The 20,018-nt window shown below is 42.6% G+C and overlaps 1 non-coding gene across 1 annotated transcript; it reads left to right on the top strand.

The window, feature by feature from the left end:
- Nucleotides 1-18,874: 18,874 nt before the first annotated feature.
- Nucleotides 18,875-18,993, top strand: LOC145416163 (5S ribosomal RNA). The gene has a single exon (XR_013900209.1). It is a non-coding gene; the product is annotated as a 5S ribosomal RNA (ribosomal RNA).
- The last annotated feature ends 1,025 nt before the right edge of the window (nucleotides 18,994-20,018 follow it).

The following is a 20,018-nucleotide window of genomic DNA, read 5'->3' as shown; positions in this document are numbered from 1 at the left end:
ACCACGTGAAGGCGTCCCTCTCCAACCCTTATTTAACCTGATATGAACAGACTACACATGACCACAACCACAGAACTCTCACACTGAAGGACCGAAGTATTTAAAAGGCAAAGTAATAAAGCCCATGTATCTTTACCTCCTTACATCACTGCCATATACATCTTTACTAGTGACAGACCACCACCATACGTTCATGTAAGTAGCAACACATCTTCCTAAAACCCTCTTGGAGCCTCTTTACTCAGCTCCTGTTTTCGTATCAAGGCCTTCATTGCACCATCCACTTCTTTTTTTTCATTGTTATCTTTTACCACTGTACAGTATTGTATGCTTTCTCTTCTACTTTTCTTTCTCCACTCTCTCTCGCTCTCTCCCTTTCTCTCTCTCTCTCTCTCTCTCTCTCTCTCTCTCTCTCTCTCTCTCTCTCTCTCTCTCTCTCTCTCTCTCTCTCTCTCTCTCAATGTTTTCCAAGTTCCAGATTCCTTCAGCCGCCTCTCTCTCTCTCTCTCTCTCTCTCTCTCTCTCTCTCTCTCTCTCTCTCTCTCTCTCTCTCTCTCTCTCTCTCTCTCTCCACCAGGGTACTTAGTCTTCCACCACTTCCATTAATTCTTCATTCACCCATCGCACTGTGTATTACCTTCCCTAAAACCAAAATTAACATGTTCCTCTTTAGGTATTTGAGTGCATCAGAATTTACAGTAAATTTTCGATCACTAACCATCCCACACCCTCATTACTTGTCTCACTTAGCCCTTAATTAGAGAGTCTCATTTCCCATTTATTTATTATTTCAACTGAACATGTCAGAAAAACACACCCTTTCTTACCACAAGGTCATTATTATCCCATTTACGTGTTTTATATGAACTTGTCAGAAAAACACGCTGGTCTGACGGAAAGGTCAATGATATCGTAGCACCATATGTGAGGCTGGTATCCCCTTCAATAGAGGTATTATAGTGGGTCTTTGTTTCCAGGTGACGTGTGAGGGCTGCAGAGTATTAGCAAATTGTTGGTGTGTCACAGGTGGCTTGCTGAACCTCTGAAATGGCCTTCCCAAAATCACCCCTGCTCTACTTCCTTTACATTAACTTGGCCTAGAGCTTCTTCGTTTTCCAGCTTATTTCACCTTAAGTCACTGGAAGAGTAAGGCAATATTGAGGTTCTACATACTTTTCCAAGGCACTTCTTCGTGACCAGCATCACATTCTAGTATTAATATATTACCAAAGCTCAGTATTCAGGGTGCGAAGATGACTGTTTTAGGCCAAGTTAAAGTAAGAAGAGTATAATCTCAAAACACCAGGTCTGAGTGATATTAGCGACCACGTAGCAGTTGACGTTTGAGTTCTTCAGAGGGACAGCCTTCTCTTGGTGTGTCGTAGGTGGACTGCTAGATCTTAGAAATAGCCTTAGCGTGTGGCCAGAGTCAGAAAAAAGGAGAAAATTACAGTCGATTAGGTTAAAATTATAAGTTTGAAATGCGAAAGTGATTTTATTGTGTATTGGTGCGTGAGTGCTACAGGAAGCAGACTGGGGGTGGTCAGGTCCGCTATGGAGGAGAGCAGGTCAGGTCACTCAAGGGGGTCACTTCCTCATACACATAGCAGGCTCCCCAGTGCTTCTTCCCATGCTAGATCAATTCTTCCTATGACGCGCTTCCTGAGATGAGGTTGGAGAATTGTCAGTGTTGTAATGGTGGGGTGAGTGAGATAAGGGTGTTGTGATGCGTGAGCTGCACTGGAGTTTGGACATAATGGAGGGTTTGAGTTGTGTTTCTTTTTTTAACTGGAGCAAGGATGATGGCCAGCTCGTAGTCCGGTCAGGTGAAGTCGTGTAATATCCAGAATTTCTCACGAGGATCAGGTGCTGGGTAGCGTCCTAAGTCCAGTGTCTCCAGGTGCCTTTGTCTCTCTGGACTGGCCTTTGTGGTAGTACGAAGAACCATAACCATAACCATGACTACCATAACCATAACTGTGTAAGCGTAACCATAACCATAGTAGCCTTGTGGAGGGCTAAGTAGGGAGAACCGTGTCCATAGAAGAAGCCCGGTTCAGCTTTGGGTTCTATTTTTGGTTCGGTATCAAGTTAACTCTGGATAATTAACCACGAAAAGCCATCACCTTTGCCAAGACTCTGACCATAGCCCCCTCTAGCGTCCATAGCCTCCGAGGCCTCCAAGGCCCCCAAGACCGCCAAGACCTCCACCGCCAAGACCGCCAAGACCGCCCAGACCTCCACCACCATAGCCGCCAAGACCACCCAGACCACCGCCAAGACCGCCAAGACCTCCACCACCATAGCCGCCAAGACCACCCAGACCACCGCCAAGACCGCCAAGACCTCCACCACCATAGCCGCCAAGACCACCTAGACCAGCGCCAAGACCGCCAAGACCACCCAGACCACCCAAACCACCGCCAAGACCTCCAAGACCACCGCCAAGACCGCCAAGACCACCAAGACCGCCCAGACCGCCCAAACCTCCACCGCCAAGACCGCCGAGACCGCCCAGTCCTCCACCGTACCCAATACCCCCGATACCGATTGGGCGAGCATCCGACACCGCCAACGCCATCAGCACTACTACCACCACCTGGGGAAGGGAGAAGTAAATAATAGGATAAACAATATTCTTATAACGTATTCTATAATTGATATCTTACATATTCCGATGTACTAATTCAACAGAGACAGCAAGATCCACAGTCTGTTTAATATACATCTACACCAGTAATGACACAACCCCCGAACAAACTTTGATGTGCCTAGTGTCCATTTATGCAGAGGCTCAGAGAAAAACACCTGCACAACAAGGTGGGTGTCTCATAGTCCTCTCTGTAAGCATCCCTTTATACTTGAACTCAGGCTGGTGAGGAAACCCTTTTATATATATATATATATATATATATATATATATATATATATATATATATATATATATATATACAGTATATGTTACTTCCATTATACCATTGTAATCTTACGAAGCAAATTTCAGTTAAGTCAGTCAGATTTCTGTGCCGCACCGACTTTCTGCATTATACTTAACTCACCACTTTGTGTGAATATAGACATCCTTTCATGACGACTATAATCGTTAATGACAGTGATCCAATTTCCGTCAAATCTGATGTTTAATTTATAGATTAGTATTGCAATTACTTTTTTACATTTTTGACAGTGTTATGTATTCAGACTTTTTCTTTTTTTAATCAAAAGTGCTAAACTCACAAAATTACGAAATACTTTTATACTATACATCATATCATAATCAAAACAGATTCAGTATTCATTATCACTGCAAGTGACACACTTTCTTGCTCACAAGTAACAGATAATTTTGATATATACTGTGATATTAAGCGTGCATTACTACAGGAATCTGGACCCCAGTAATTTTCATTTTTTCTTGCTATAGAGCAGTGTGTGTGTGCTGTATGCTGTGAAAGTTTAAATAAGCATAAGGAATTAAATCCAGTCTCGAGAGTGAAAGAAAAAAACAGGTAAAATTCGATTAATCAATCTTTTCTAGTTCATCTTATATTTTCGTTAGTATCTGAGTTCCAGTGCTCATAAATTATTTTTAAAAACGTCAATTAGGTAAATAATGAAAATAATACAAAAATTATGAACAGAAATGACACTCCACACCTTCGATATTTATCTATATATCTATCTATAGCCCGACGCCCTAATCCAGCAAAGAGTGGCCGCAGACAAAACACCTCCAAGGCGCTCTGTCACCCACCATTTGACTGCCCTCCCCCCAACTCACTCGATAGCAATAACATATACTGTAGTTAGGATCCATCCAAGTGCTATAACCTTCAGACTCAGGACAGTTTTCAGTGGCAGTAGTCATCCAAATCTGGCTTAACAAAACTGGCAAGTCGTTTCTCAAGGCTTAAGAGTAAAATCAGCTACATAAATCACTAGTATTTGGAGATTACAGTATTTTGGGAGGCGGGAATAATAGAGACACTTTTGAGGACTGTGTTTACTGTCTTCACTCTGAGAAAACTGTCTCTGATCTCTTTCTGTCACTCCCACTCTCTCCCTGTCTCTCTCTCCCACTCACCACAGCCTTGAACATCCTGGTGTCGTGTGTGACGTGCCGACGTGAATGATGCAGTGTGAGGGGCCGACTGCCTTATATGTGTCTTGCTTGAGATCTCTGCCACCCCAAGGACGGCGTCACGGCCAAGGTTGATGAGCAATTTCAAGGGCCCTGGGAATGCTTAGTGAGGATGTAGTGCCTGGATGGGTGCGCCACAGTGCTATGAGTAACGGTACTAAAATACACAACACTTAAGCATAATGGAAGATGGATTCGTTTTTCTCCTGCGTGGATTTTCTGTATAGGTATTTCTCATATAATTCTATCCTGTTCTTTTTCACTGGCAAACTACCCTCGCGCCCCTACACCACGCTTGGGGAAATATGGGACTAATATTACTGTTACCATTACTGTTTTTTTTTTTTTATTTTTATCTTGGCTCCACTGTGATGGGGGACTTTGTAAACAGGAGTAAACACCCCATCATTATTATTATACCCCCAACCGTCTAAGGTGGAGGCATTAAGTGATTAGTTTGTCCGTTCGTCCGTGAGTCCGTGCGTGCGTGGGTCCGTGAGTCCGTAACACATCTCCTGAACCGATCGACGAGTTTCCACCAAACTTTTGCCCGTGATAAAGTATGAAGAGATGATGAACTGATTAGGTCATCTAGGTCAAGGGATCAAAGGTCAAGGTCATATGGGGTCAACTTAGCTTATCCTTGTGAGCTCTGCATTTGAACTCCTCAGCGGATTTCGACCAAACTTTTGTCAGTGATACAGTATGAAAGGACGATGAACTCATTAGGTCAGCAAGGTCAAGGGGTCAAAGGTCAAGGTCATATGGGTGTGTGCGCAATATCTCCTGAACCCCTTGACGGATTTTGACCAAAGTTTTGTCAGTGATACAATATGAAGGGACGATGAACTGATTAGGTCAGCAAGGTCAAGGGGTCAAAGGTCAAGGTCATATGGGATCGACTTGATTTGTCTCTAACCTCATTCCAACATCAACCCTGTCATGCGGGCTGTCTGGCTGGAAGAAGGTATACGGAGAGAGGGGGCGTGAGCTGGGAGAAGGGCAGTGATATGGGGGGTGGACAGGATGACATGGCGGCGATTTGCTTGTGGCCACCCCTTACGGGATTAAGGCGCCTGGCAATAGATAGATAGATAGATAGATAGATACCGAGCTACCTTTTCCCTCGACAGCCCTGGGCCAGAGTTCCCGACGTTAACCTGAATTCTTGGTCTGAGTGTCCTTTTCTAACACACCGAAAAGATGCAGTTTCTTTTTTTTCTTTGCGTTCATGTCACCATAACAGAGCATCCACCTTAAATGCCTGCCTCTGTCCGGGGTCTGAACCTTGGACTCGGGAAAAAACGCGGATCTAGAGGAGGACGCATTACAGCTGTCATTCTGGCTGTCAGTGTCCGCATCGTAGTTGAATATTCTCAGTAAAGTAAAAACAGCTTGCCATCAGCCTGCTAAATTCTGTGTTGTCCAGTCCCGGAATACTGTATTGGTGAATTTCATGTTCTTGTACTGCCTCTGCCTCTTCCTCTCATTCCATCTCTGGGTTATCATTTAGTTACCTTGGTTGTTCATTTATTTTCTGTTCTACAAAAGACGTGGCTTCAGATTTCGTTTCTTCCCTCAGTAAAGACATTTTTTAACCATTTTATATAAGATTTATATAAGTTTTTCATTCCTCTCTCAACAGTCCAAAATTTACGTTTCAATGATCATCTTCAATTCCACCTTTACCAGCCATAATTTAAAACATGAACAATGGAGAGTGAGAGACTGACGAGGAGAGCGTGTGTGAGTGAGATGGAAGGGGGGAGAGGGAGGAGGAGGCCAAGAATGAGATGAAGGGATGGAGTGGAGAGGTATATGAGAGAGGGGGGTGTGAGCTGGGAGCAGGGCAGTGAAATGGATGGGGACAGGGCGACATGGAGGCGATTTGTTTGTGGCCACCTCTTACGGGATTAAGGTGCCTGGCAATAGATAGATAGACGGAACAATGTAGTGAGTGTATAATCTTTTTTGACACAAGAATGCCAGTCCATCGTGAAAATTAATTTATTATCCAAAAGCTATCCATCTCAGTACTATTTTTGGCTTCATTCCTTTACCATGAACTAATAATGTCTAACTTGCCATTCTTGAATATTCTTAAACCTAATGTGATGCTCCCTCCTTTTTTTTTCAAGGGACTGGGATGAATACGTATGCTATTTATCTTCAAACCAATTTTCAAAGTCACCTTCTTTAACATCAGCTTATTATTTTCTTCTAGGTACCCCACTGATTCGTTAAAAAGAATTGTGTCATCGGCAAATAAAAAGTAAATGGAAATAAAATAAAAAATTAGATTCAAAACTTACTTTTAATAAAATTCCTTTAACAGCAGAATATCAACAGCTTAGCAATGACATCTGGGCATACTGAGCATAGTGAAATTTTTGCCTTCTTTTCGAGCATTTATCAGTAATGGTATTTTCTGGCCTTCCATGAGATTTCTTTTTGCACAACAGTACGATATCTGCTGAAAATTTCATCTACTTTCTTCTCGTCACTAACTTGTTGCTGCTGCTGTTCTTGTGGTCCCAGGATCATCTGAACTAAGGGAAATGCAGACTGAAGTGGTCTTACCCCTTCAGGTCACCTTCCCCCGCAGACAGGGAGAGAAGTGAAGGGCATTTGTGAACGCCTTCCTCTCCTGAATCTCATGTAACCGAGGTGAGCAGGATGTATGTGACAAATTTAACCAAGTAGAAATAACAGTGAAGAACCGAAGTATTTTAAGAAGAAACTAATAATGCACTTACATCTTTATCTCATCACATCACTGCCATATACATCTTTAATTCCTTCACTATACTCTCCTTTTCTTTAACTTGGCCTAGATTTTCGTCCTTTTGCAGTCTATTTCCCGTAGTTCAGTGGCAGATAAAGACAATGCTACGCTTCTCCATTCTCTCGATAGCACTTCCCCGTCATTAGCAGTGTATTCTAGTGTTCATCTGTTGCAAAGGCTCAGCAATTAAGGTGGAGGGATGGCAATTTTAGACCAAGTTAAAATGAATATGGTATAGTTACACACCACAATCATGCGTTCATATGATCAGCAATATGCCTTCATGGAGCCTTTTTCTTCAGTTCCCTTTATTGTATCAAGACCATTATAGCACCAGCCACTCACTCTCTCTCTCTCTCTCTCTCTCTCTCTCTCTCTCTCTCTCTCTCTCTCTATCTATCTATCTATCTATCTATCTATCTATCTATCTATCTATCTATCTATCTGTCTATCTATCTTTTGCCAACTGTATTTTATGCTTGCTCTTTCATTTTTCCTTCATCACTTCCTCTCCGCATCAGAGTATTTGGTCTTCCTCCACTTCATGTCATGCTCCATCCGCCAACACATCGCATCCTGAGTTTCCTTCTCTTCCTTCTCTAGTAACAAATGTCACTTGTTCCCGTTCATGTATTTTGGCAACTTCAGATTTTACAGCAAATGGCCCATGCTTCACCGTCCCTCACCCACTTTACTCGTGTCCCTTAGCCTTTTTTAACATCTCTAATTGTTACTCTCATATATTTGAAAAGAGCTTGTCGGAAAAACATACCCAGTTAAGACTTATGACATTGTAAAACCAGACTTGATTATGGTGTCCCCTGCTCATAATAGTGGGTCTTTGTGTCCAGGTGACGTGTGAGGACTGAAGGAGGATCAGGACATTGTTGGTGTGTCACGGGTGAGCTACAGGGCCTCTGATATGGCCTCCCTAAAATCTCCCCTACTATACTTCCTTCATATTAACTTGGCCCAGATTCTCGTCCTTTTGCAGCTTTTTCACCTCAGTGGAAGAGGAAGACAATATTGAGGCGCTACATACTTTTTCATGGCACTCCTTCGTCACCAGCATCATATTCAAATATTAACGTATGAGTATTATCACAACTCAGCATTCAAGGTGAAGGGATGACAGTTGTAGACCAAGTTAGAGTAAAAAGAATATCATAACACCTTAGATATAGGCCTCTTTGTTTATGGCCAGAGCTAGAAAAACAAAAAACATTAATAAAGGTTTTAAAGAAATAAGTTTGGTAAGCAGTGGAGGTGTTTTATTGTGTGTTGGCGCGTGATTGGTACAGGAAGCAGACGAGGCGTGATAAGGTTACTCATGGGGTCTTGTTCCTCCAGGGCAAAGCAGGCTCCTTAGCACTTCTTCCCTACTGGGTACATTTGGTTTATGAAGCGTAGGTCTAGATGATGTTGAAGGATTGTCTGTGTTATAGTGGTGAAGTCCTCGGTAGGCTAAGGAAGTAGGGGTAATTGTGACCGTAGACGATGCTCAAGTTTGGGTTCTGGTTTGGTTCGAGCTTTGGTCCTGGAAACCGAACCCCGGGTAGTCATCACCTTAGCCAAGACCCTGACCGCAGCCTTCTTAGCGTCCATAGCCTCCAATGCCTCCTAAGCCACCGCCAAGATCGCCGCCGTAGCCTCCGTAGCCTCCCTGGCCTCCGTAGCCTCCCTGGCCTCCGTAGCCTCCCTGGCCTCCGTAGCCTCCGAAGCCTTGATTACCGTAACCAATGCCCCCTAAACCGCGACCGTACCCAAGACCGCCACCGCCAAGACCACCAAGACCCCCATAACCTCCACCACCAAGACCGCCAAGACCGCCATAACCTCCACCACCAAGACCGCCAAGACCGCCATAACCTCCACCACCAAGACCGCCATAACCTCCACCACCAAGACCACCACCACCAAGACCGCCATAACCTCCACCACCAAGACCGCCGAGACCTCCACCACCGAGACCGCCTAGACCCCCACCGCCAAGACCACCATAACCTCCACCACCGAGACCGCCGAGACCTCCACCACCAAGACCGCCATAACCTCCACCACCAAGACCCCCGATGACAGCCTTGGCACCTGGTTCGGCGACCGGATGAGCATCGGACACCACCAGCGCCACCAGCACCACTGCCACCACCTGGGAAAGGAAGAAGTAAAAATTTGTTTGAACATTATACTTATCGAATTAGTATGTATGTGATATGTATTCTAATGTACTAATTCAATATAAGTGACAAGATGCACAGTCTGTTTAAAATGCATCTGTGCCAGCAATTACACAGCTCCAGAACAAACTTTGACGTCCAGAGAGGCTCGGAGAAAAACTATCTGACCAACAACGTGGATGCCTTAGTTACCTCTGCAGGCATTCCTTTACACTTGAATTCAACCAAGAACAGTGTCTTCTTTTTTATGGATATATGCATGAAACTGGCACGATATTTCCACTCTTCATTGTAAACTTCCAAAACAAATTTTTATCACTTTGTACGACTTTTAACATCCTTTCATGACGACTGTGATCATGAGAGCCGCTGATCCAATTTCTTTCAGTTCTGATGCTTAAATTATGGATTAATATTGCAATTTTTTTTTTACAGTGTTATGTATTCACTTTTTTTAGGTGCAAAACTAAATTATGAATACTTTCCCTGTATCAAGACCAAATATTTGCTTGTGCCTCCACACACACACACACAAAAAAAAAAGACTTGTTGATTTCAAGTAACATAATTTTTAGATTTTTGTTTTGGGATATTATGCATGTATTATCGTAATAATCTAAACCTCCTTTACTATTATTTTTTTTTCTTTTCATGATGCAGAACAATATGCGTGTGGTGTAAGCTCTGAAAGTTTCACATAAGCATTTAAAATAAGCAAAAATTAAGTCCAACCCCGGAAAAAAAAGAATGATAACGTTGATTAAATCGATGTTTTCTGGTTCAGTTTACATTACTGTAGTTATCTGAGCACTGGAGCACATAATCCAGTGTACAGAAAAAGAAAATCAATTAGGTAAATAACAGAAATACTACAGAAATGATGACTAAAAATGACCTACCACACATTGGATATCTGTAACAATTAATTAGGATACAGGTGCTGCCCACATAAAGGGAACTCACTGAAGAAAAATATAAATGCACATATACGGAAACTTCCAGCAGTATAAACACTAACTGAAAGCAACAAGGAAGAAAATAAATGAGAATAACTACACGTGGCTCGTGGTAACAAAGCGTAACACCATTTTAGACATAACTGTTCCCTGTAGCTGCATCGTATGGCTGGACGCACACACGATGATGCAAGTTTCAAATAATATTCTAAGTCAGATGATTTTTAACTGCTTGTGCATCTAGTTACTGGCGAGGCTGTATGAGTGTATAATTCTATTCAAGTTGAAAAAGAAGTATATACATTTGTAAGTCTGTGGTTCCTCAAAGTTTACGCAATCAGAACACGGCTTTCAAATTAGTGGTGTGCGTTACTGACGCCAAGTTAAAATGCATGACTTTACGCTCATCCATGCTTTTGTCTCTGTCAGTCAAGAGGAGATCCACTGCTAAACAAGTCTTTTTCTTCTGAGACACACTGATAGAAATAAAACCTTTCTCATGTTAGCTAAGTCTGAATCAGAAAGGAACAGTTGTGCTATAGAGTGTAATTATGAAGACACAAAAATTAAGAGGATTTGCGTGAAGGGCATCATTAACGTATCCGTATCACCCTTTGAGAGCCACTGGAAACATTAATAACTCATGACTTGTTTGGGTGGTTGAATATCAACATACACATCCATTCACTACAATCCTCATACTTCCTCAGGGCAGTACAAATGAGTCGCCCTTCTGTGATCAAGGTTAACCCACACCATAAGGGCTCAAGTGTTATGTTTTAATACTTCTGAGGGTGACAGTCGCACCAAATGAAGACTAACCAACTTCACTCTTATGGGCTTCTCTCTAATCTCTCCCCCTCTCTCTCTCTCTCTCTCTCTCTCTCTCTATCTATCTATCTATCTATCTATCTATCTATCTATCTATCTTTCTTTATCTCGCTCCCCCTGCGTCCCTGTCTCTCTCCCACTCACCACAGTCTTGATCATGTTGGTGCTGTGTGTGAAGTGCGAGTGTGAATGATGCAACTGTGAGGGGCGACTGGCTTATATGTATCCCTCTTGAGGTCCTCTCCAACTCAAGGACCCAACACGCGCCAAAGCCAAGGTTGTTGTGCTTTCAAGGTCCCCAGGAAGGCTGAGTGAGAGCGTGTTGGTGACTGGACGGGTGGTGAGCATAATGATGACTGGTAGTAGCAAAACCCAGAATATTCCAGCATAAACTAGTGTAAGTACATTCCTCTTTTGAAGGAAACAATTATAGACAGACAGACAGACAGATAGATAGATAGACAGATTCTCGGTACGTTGCTATCCTGGTTATTTTCCGGTAGACCAGCCTCAGACGATTTCTCGCAAGGGTAAATGTTATATGAAAGTGAATATTCTCCACATTGCCAGAAAAACGGTGTCTTTGAAAGCCCGGTGCAAATAATACAACGTTTCAATTACCTCACTGCATGCAACAATCTCTCGTATACCTTCAGCGAAAACGGTGAAACTAATATAATCTGGGAGTGTGTCATGAACAGCATTGGTAACGACAGTATTAACATCAATCATTTATTTATTCATTTGCTGCATTTCAATCTTTCCTTGACTATCGGGTCTGTGTGTTTCAGGCATCTCTGAAATCTCTTACTGATAGTGATGGTGGTATGAATTTCACGGTTAATATGTAATCGTCAAGCTCCACTTTATTGCAGGATGTGTGCACTCTTGAATGATATTTTGTGCCGGGGTTTTCATCCGAACTTAGAGCGTTAAGATGGTAGATCAGAATTTTGCCAGACTACAAGAGGAGCAGTTTGCCAAGACAGTGTAACTCGTGATGTCTAGAAAAGCTTCGAATTACCAACAACAGGATTTCGTTCAGTGTGCAACCGTGCCCACGAATTCCTTTAGTCAGGGATAAAGGACAGAGGCTGAACAGAACTATGGCTCACGACTGTACGCATTTTGTCTTCATCATTCTGTTTCACCATAATTCTGATCATTATGGGAGCATGCCAAAGATGTACGCATTTTTACTTCATCATTCAACTTCACCGTAGCTCTGCTCATGTAGAGACAACCCCAGTATATTAATAACTATTCATTCATAAATCACATGTCACTGCTTCCTTGTTATGAATGTGTTTCATCTCAGATTAAATATACTGTAGATGAATGGACGCTTGCGAGATGCATGAGGAGTGGCACTGGATGTGGTTGGAAAAGGAGACAGGTAAAGAGAAGGAGTGACTTTTGTTAGATAAGTGCATGTCAAGCCGCTGACAACTAGAGGATAAGAATGTCTGTAGCAAGATAAGTGTATGTTGTTACTGCCCGTTGCCCTGCCACCAATCTTGGTATATGATCGTGTGAAATGACCTTGTGATGTCGTCCCGTCTCTGTTAACCCAGGCTCAACTTACCAATAAAGATTCACTCAGCTGTGACCCAGTTTGGAACACGACACAACAGCGATGGTATGGGTTAATCTGCATCAAATTACATGGAGAAAAAAATGCAGAGCCGGACCCAAATGACAGGGACCGCCAAACAGAATTTAGAGGCCAACCCCAGCTGAATAACCCCTTGTGTTCGCCAGCTCAGGGAGATCATTGGAAAGAGATTCTATTGCCTCCAATTTTGCGAGAATTTGGACAACAAAAATCCACGCATAATTGAAATTTTACAAAGTTCGAACCATAGAATACATGTATTATAGGCAAATTGGCCGACACCTCGCCCAGGTAGGCACATTTTCCCAACCTTTGTCTCGACTTTACCCCTTCATTGTACAGTGATAAAATACACATACATAAATAGATACTTTTTAATCAAAACATTCATCATTATAAGTAACAATACAACAAGTAAACCTGCATTTAATTCCATGGTTTGAAGGCTGGCTGGGCATGCGGGGAGAGTGCCCGGGGCCAAGACTTGGATGAAGCTACTGTGGCCCCGAGGTGCTGCAGTGATCGCTTTCTTTATCTCTGTGATCTTCAGTTTTGTCTGCAAACTTATCTTCTTCTTTTTCTTGATCGGTGGAGCCATGATGATACAGGTGCAGGGTGAAACTCCTCCGATATTGATATATACACCTTAGAATTGCAAGGGTCAGAGCACTTTGAAATACAGCATAAACAATGGTGGGCTCTGGCGCGGCAGACACGATGACGTCACTCCTCCGCGCAGCAAAGTAGTGCGGAAACGCTCATTCTTTTTCACCCGAATTTTTAGAATGAGTATTTTTGGGTGTACCTCGCAAACTAGGAATTCGCAAAGTTAGAGTTCGCAGAATTAGAGGACCTACAGTTATCCACGTGTTAGATAGGTACAATGGAGGAAAAGAAGTGTGGCTGCTGGGATACATCAAGAGCGGCTAGAGGTGGTAGACTACTTCTCTCTCGACTCCCTGCTCCTCTAAGTCCCTCTCTTATTTTAATGAGATAGTGGAAGAAGTACCCTAAGACAATGAGTCGTAAATTAAGACTTGGTATTTAACTTGTACACGGCAGCCTAGTAATGCAACTGTTCCCATTTATTTAGCTAAGAAAAGACTCTGTAATAGTCAGGGGCTTAAAATGCCTCCTTTAATCCTCTCTTTATAATGACGTCCTTCCCTTTATAGGCTTTCTCCCTCAGGCTATAGTGTTCACCGTATGAGCAACCCTCTCATAGTGAAGGGAATGGAAGTATTCTTTTATCCTTCCATTAACATAGTGTCCTTGATTGTTTTTCTTGTTACTGTTGGACGACTTTGTTTTCCCATCAGCAGGAAGAGCTTGTCATTTTATAAGTTGTTTGGAACCGATTTTCTTATTTCAGTTCAGTATTTCCAGAGTGTTTCTCCTTATGGCTCAAGTAACACATCTAAAGTTCACCTCCATTCATACCATAACACCAGTCCCAAAAAGACAGCCCTATCATGTATTCAGTAAGAACGAGTAATATAAGTAAACAACAGGCGACATGTGAAGGAGTATGGCGCCATCATCTGTTTGCAGGGAGACTACTGGGTTTAGAAAACGGGTTGTGTACTTTAGATTCAGAGTCAGATGCAAAACAATACAAAAAGGTTAGAAAAAAGAATGATTTGTGGTAATGTTAATTTTATTGTTTGCTGGCGCATGTTTGTTACAGGAAGATTTTTTGGAATAGTCAGGTCTATATGGGTGAGATCAGGCAGGTCAGGTCACGCATGGGGTCACTTCCACTTAGGCACACTAGACTCCCCAGCACTTCCTCCATACTAGAAAAACTTCTTTATATGACCTGTTTGTTCAGATGGTGCCGAAGGATCGTCAGTGTTATGATGGTGAGGTGCATGAAGTGAGTGTGTTGGGATATGTGAGATGCTCTGTAGTTTGGACATAATGGGTGGTATAAGATGTATTATCTTTTTTTAAGAAAGCAGGGAAGGATGATGGCCACATGTTAGTCTGGTTTGATGGAGTCATGTAATATGCAAATTTTCTCACAAGGATGAGGTGCTGGGTGGCCTTTTAAGTCCAGTTTCTCCAGATGTATTTATCTCCCTGGACTGACCTTAGTGGTAGGAGGAGAACCCATTGCCATAACCATAACCATGACTGCCATAACCTGAACTGTGACTGTAACAGTAAGGAAAACCGTAGCCATAACAGTAGTAGCCGTATGGGATGTTAAACAAGTAGGGGTAACTGTGACTGTAGAAGAAGTTTGGCTCAGCTTACGGTTCCGGTTCTGCAACATGTTAGCCGACCAAGCCAACGCCGCCAAGGCTGCCAAGACCATAGCCATGACCCTGACCGTAACCTCCGAAGTTTCCGTAGCCTTTCTTGCCTCCAAAGTTTCCATAGCCTCCCTGGCCACCGAAGCCTCCGAAGCCTGCCTTGTTTCCGTAGCCTCCAAAGTTTCCATATTCTCCAGAGGTTCCAGAGTTATAGCTGTTGAAGCGGCCATAGCTGCCCTGGTTTCCAAAACCACCTTGGCCACCGAAATTACCATAACCGCCTTGGTTACCATATCCACCAAAACCGCCTCCGCCACCATATCCACCGTAGTTTCCATTGCCATAACCAATGCTGTTAACACCAAGACCACCAAGACCGCCGACCCCAAGACCGCCGACCCCAAGACCGCCAAGACCACCACCGTATCCGATACCCCCAATACCGGCCTTGGCGTCTGGACGAGCATCCGATGCCACCAACACCACCAGCGCTGCTACCACCACCTGGGGAAGGGAGAAGTAAATAATAAGATAAACAATATACTAATAGCCTATTATATAACTGATGTCATACATATTCGAATGTACCAATTCAACAGAGACAGAAAGATCCACAGTCTGTTTAATATACATCTACACCAGTAATGACACAACTCCAGAACAAACTTTGATGTGCCTAGTGTCCATTTATGCAGAGGCTCAGAGAAAAACACCTGCACAACAACGTGGGTGTCTCATAGTCCTCTCTGTAAGCATTCCTTTATACTTGAAATCAAACAAGCAGTCTTTTCTTTATGGATGTTTATGCATGAAATATGTAAGTTATTTTCACTGTATCAGTGTAAGCTTGCGAAATTTAAGCCACGTCAGTCAGATTTCCGTGTTATGCCAACTTTTTGTACTATACCCTATTTAGCACTTAGTACGAAATTAGACAACCTTTTAAGAAGACTTTGATCATGAATGCCAATGGTGCAATGTTCTTCAAGTTTGCTATTTAGATTTTGGATTAGAACAGCAAAATAGCTATTGTTCTTTTGTATTATATATTAAAAAAAAATCTAAAGTGCAAGACTCAAAATTCTGATATCTTTTTAAGTCAAAGAGTAATGAAAACATTAAATATTTTTTGAGAGTGTTATATCTAAACGTACCACAGTTCTATTAATTTCAAGTAACAGAAAATTTTGATATATTAGTTTTGTTATATTAAGCATGCATTAATGAAGTAATATAAACCTTAGTAATTATTTTTTTAAATGATACAAAGCAGTATGTGTGCTGCAATGCCTGAAATGTCCAGGTTACCTTTTAAAATAACCATGAGGAATTAAGTCCAACCACGAAAAAAATGAGAGAAAATAGTAATAATAACTCTGACAAATCAATCTTTTCTAGTTCACCTTACGTAGTTATATGAGCAACGACACTCCTGAAATATTGTTAAAAAAAGGCAAATGAATTAGGTAACTAAAGAAAAGTATAGAGAAATGATGGACAAAAACAAAGCACCACATCTTCGATATCTATAACACATAATAATGATGCATCCATGTGCTATATCCTTCAGACTTGAGAAGGCTTTACAGTGCCGAGTAAAATGGTCCGAATTTAACCTGATTAAAACAGACACGCCGTCCCTCTAGGCTTAAAGGTAAAACAAGCTACGTAAGTCATTAACGTTTGGAGTTTGTAAGACTTTCGGGTGGGGGTAACAGAGACACCAATGATGACTCACTGAGAAAATTGTCTCTGAGAAAACTGTCTCTACCACTCTCTCCCTGTTTCTCTCTCTCTCCCACTCACCACAGTCTTGATCATCTTGGTGCTGTGTGTGTAGTGTAGATGTGAATGATGTAGTGTGAGGGGCCGACTGCTTTATATATCTTGCTGGACATCTCTGCCAACCCAAGGACCCAACGACGTCACGTCCAAGGTTGTTGTGCTTCCAAGGTTTCCAGGAAGCCTCGGCGAGGGTGTGGTGACTGGATGGGTGAGACACATAATGATGATTGCTAGGGGTAATAACCATGACACTCACACATACTCTAGACTGGATTCTTGTCTCTTCTGAAGGAGTGTTTCTATTAGTATTGTTAACCTGTTTTGCTTTGTGGTAAACTATCTTTGGGCGCCTAAGTGTGGTTAGGGGCGGTATGGGCCTGATTGTTCCTGTTTCCTTTACTGTCTTCGGGCCTTGTATACACCAAAGCAGTACATTAAACTGATCTTCCTTAAAGTAAACAAATTAATGTTTCTGTGGAGGTCCAATGTGCTATATATTACATGAACATAAATTACCAAACTATAATTAGTTTTCATTTCAATGCCGGCAAGAAAAAAGAAGAACCAATTACAGCATTAGTAGAGATAGGAATGACCTAATTATAATTCATTAATTTACCGTATATCGCAGTTTCCTTTAGTCTGACCCTTAAAGACTACCGTCTCTGAAGCTGCAGGTGCTGACATTTGAGTTAAGATGATGATGATGTTAGATGCACTTCTGTAAGCAGGGACGTCCGCAGGATTTGTTGTAAGGGGGGGCAAAATAAGCTATACATATATGTGCGGTTATATCAAAATACACACACTCCCAATAGGCATAGGCATATACTTACATGAGTTACATGACTTACATCAAATGCATAGTGACAGAATGCATGAATCGACTCAAATCACTCAGTCATCCTTGAACAAGGACTGAAGCCGTCGAATTCCAAAGGGGGCAACTGCCCCCCCTTGCCCCCTCCTCCGGACGCCAATGACCGTAAGGACTGGCAATCGTAATGATGATGATGATATTAGATGCACTGCTGAGAAGGACTGGCAACCGTGATGATGATGATGATGATGATGATGATGATGATGATGACGATTTACTTGACATTATATGTAGGGACAAATGCCACTTTACTACAGGTGCTATGATTTCTGTCGCCACCATTCTTTTTTTACCGATGTTCAGATAGTCAGGGGACTTGATTGGTATATGAGCAACTAATCCTACTTTGCCACCTGTCGCTACCTTCTGCCTCTGGTCTTATTCAGCTTTAGATACATTCTGAACAATTAAGCACTTGTGAGGTGAACATAGAGGGATTAAATTTCGTGGCAAAACACAGAGACAGGTGCTACACAGAGAGGTGTGTCTCAATGTACTGGGAAAATACAGACAAATAGAGTACAAAGAAGACGGGCATGTAGTTAATGTGGTTATGCCTCCTGCCACCTATGATGGAGGAGGCAGTAAGTGATTGGCCTGTCCATCCGTGCGTGCGTGGATGTATGCCTGGGTCCCTGCATCCGTAACACTCTTGTGGGCGCGATATCTCCTGAACTCACTGGTGGATTTCCACCAACCCCTTGCCAATGATGCCGTATGAAGAGATGATGGACAGATTAGGTCAGCTAGGTTAAGGAGTCAAATTTCATGGTCATATCGGGTCGAACTTGGTTTATCCTTGTGAGTAAGATATCTCCAGAACCTCTCAACAGATTTCAACCAAACTTTTGCCAGTGATACAGTATGAAGAGACGATGAACCGATTAAGTCAACAAGGTCAAGGGGTTAAGGTGAAGGTCATATGGGATTGCATGGGTCCACACATCCATATGTCTTTTGTCGGCACGATATCTCCTGAACCCTTTGACGGACTTCCACCAAACGTTTGTCTGTGATGCAGTATGAGGAAATGAACTGATTAGGTCAGTTAGGTCAAGGGGTCAAAGGCCAAGGTCACATGGGGTCGACTTTGATTATCCTTGTCAGCGCAATATCTCCTGAACCCCTTGACGGATTTCGACCAAACTTTTGTCAGTGATATAGTATGAATGGACGATGAACCGATTAGGAAAGTCGAGGTCATAAAGGGTTGCTTGGATCCGTGCATCTGTAACATATTTCTGGGCGCGATATCTCCATAATCTATTGACAGATTTCCACCAAAATTTTTTCAGTGATGCAGTATGAGGAGATGATGAACTGAGTAGGTCAGCTAGGTCAAGTGGTCAAAAGTCAAGGTCATATGGAATGGACTTAATATGTCCATGTGGGCGCGATATCTTCTGAACCCCTAGACGGATATTTACCAAATTTTCGTCAGTGATAGCCAACGGCTATACCACATTGAGTACACCGCTTCCCGTCCGATCAGCGAAGTTAAGCAACGTTGGGTCTGGCTAGTACTTGGATGGGTGACCGCCTGGGAACACCAGATGCTGTTGGCATCCCTACGTGTTAAGTGGGGTTGGTGGAGGATTAGTGCCCCTCCCTGTAAAACAATTAACTCTAAGCCCTTGGCCACCCCGTCTGGGATACATGGCGTCTGGCAATGAATGAATGAATGATAGAGTATGAAGGGACAATGAGTTGAGTAGGTTAGCAAGGTCAAGGTGTCAAAGATCGAGGTCATATGGAGTCGACTTAGATTATCTTCAGTCTCATTTTAGCCTACAAAGAACCCTGTCATGGAGGTTGTATAATGAGTCCATTCACAAGGCTTGGCGGAGTCATACTGAACGATGTTTTGTATTGACAGACATGAGCCCAAGTTCTCAGCGTTTCATTATTTTAGTTCCTGTCTGTAGTTACTGTCATGCTCATCGGTTCGCTAACACTCCACTGACAGCTGTGGTTGTGGAAAGAGTAAAAAATAAAAGTGTGATACCAATATGTTGCACACGACAAGAAAATGAGAAGGAAGGCTACACCCTGACGCTCGGAGAAGAATGAGATAAATGAAAGTCGGAACACACTGATGGTAGGGGTGTCGAGGAACATTTTCTGGTGACTGCACCTGGGGAAGTGTCTTGTGTGTGTGTGTGTGTGTGTGTGTGTAAAACCAACCTACAGAGTGGTCCATATACAGCGGTTTTTTTCCACACCACTTGGCTATTCTTTATATGCTGTGGGGACGGTGTTATCAATGTCTGTCCTGCATCATTTCTCCATTTCCCACTCCCATTGGTACACCTACACCCACACCAGGAGACTGAGCCGTTCTAGCAACACATCAAATACGAGCAGGTGAATTCTAGTGCAGCACTATTTACGAACCACTCCAGGTATTCCAAATTATGACGCTTATCTAAGTAGTTTGACATAATCCAGAATTATTTGTTAAGGAGAATTTCCAGACACATCCAAACTTATGGGAAAATTTGATTCATGTCTTAACTTATGTCTCATTTGTGTACAGATTAACTGAATACCATTTTTCTTTTGCGTACTGTTCATGAGTGTCGTGAAGGGA

The sequence above is a fragment of the Coenobita brevimanus genome, chromosome 104, assembly GCF_032717465.1.
Source record: "Coenobita brevimanus isolate Jiangsu-jjx chromosome 104, ASM3271746v2, whole genome shotgun sequence".
NCBI lineage: Eukaryota > Metazoa > Arthropoda > Malacostraca > Decapoda > Coenobitidae > Coenobita > Coenobita brevimanus.
Note: the sequence above shows the minus strand (reverse complement) of the source record. Positions and strands in the feature narration are given on the sequence as shown.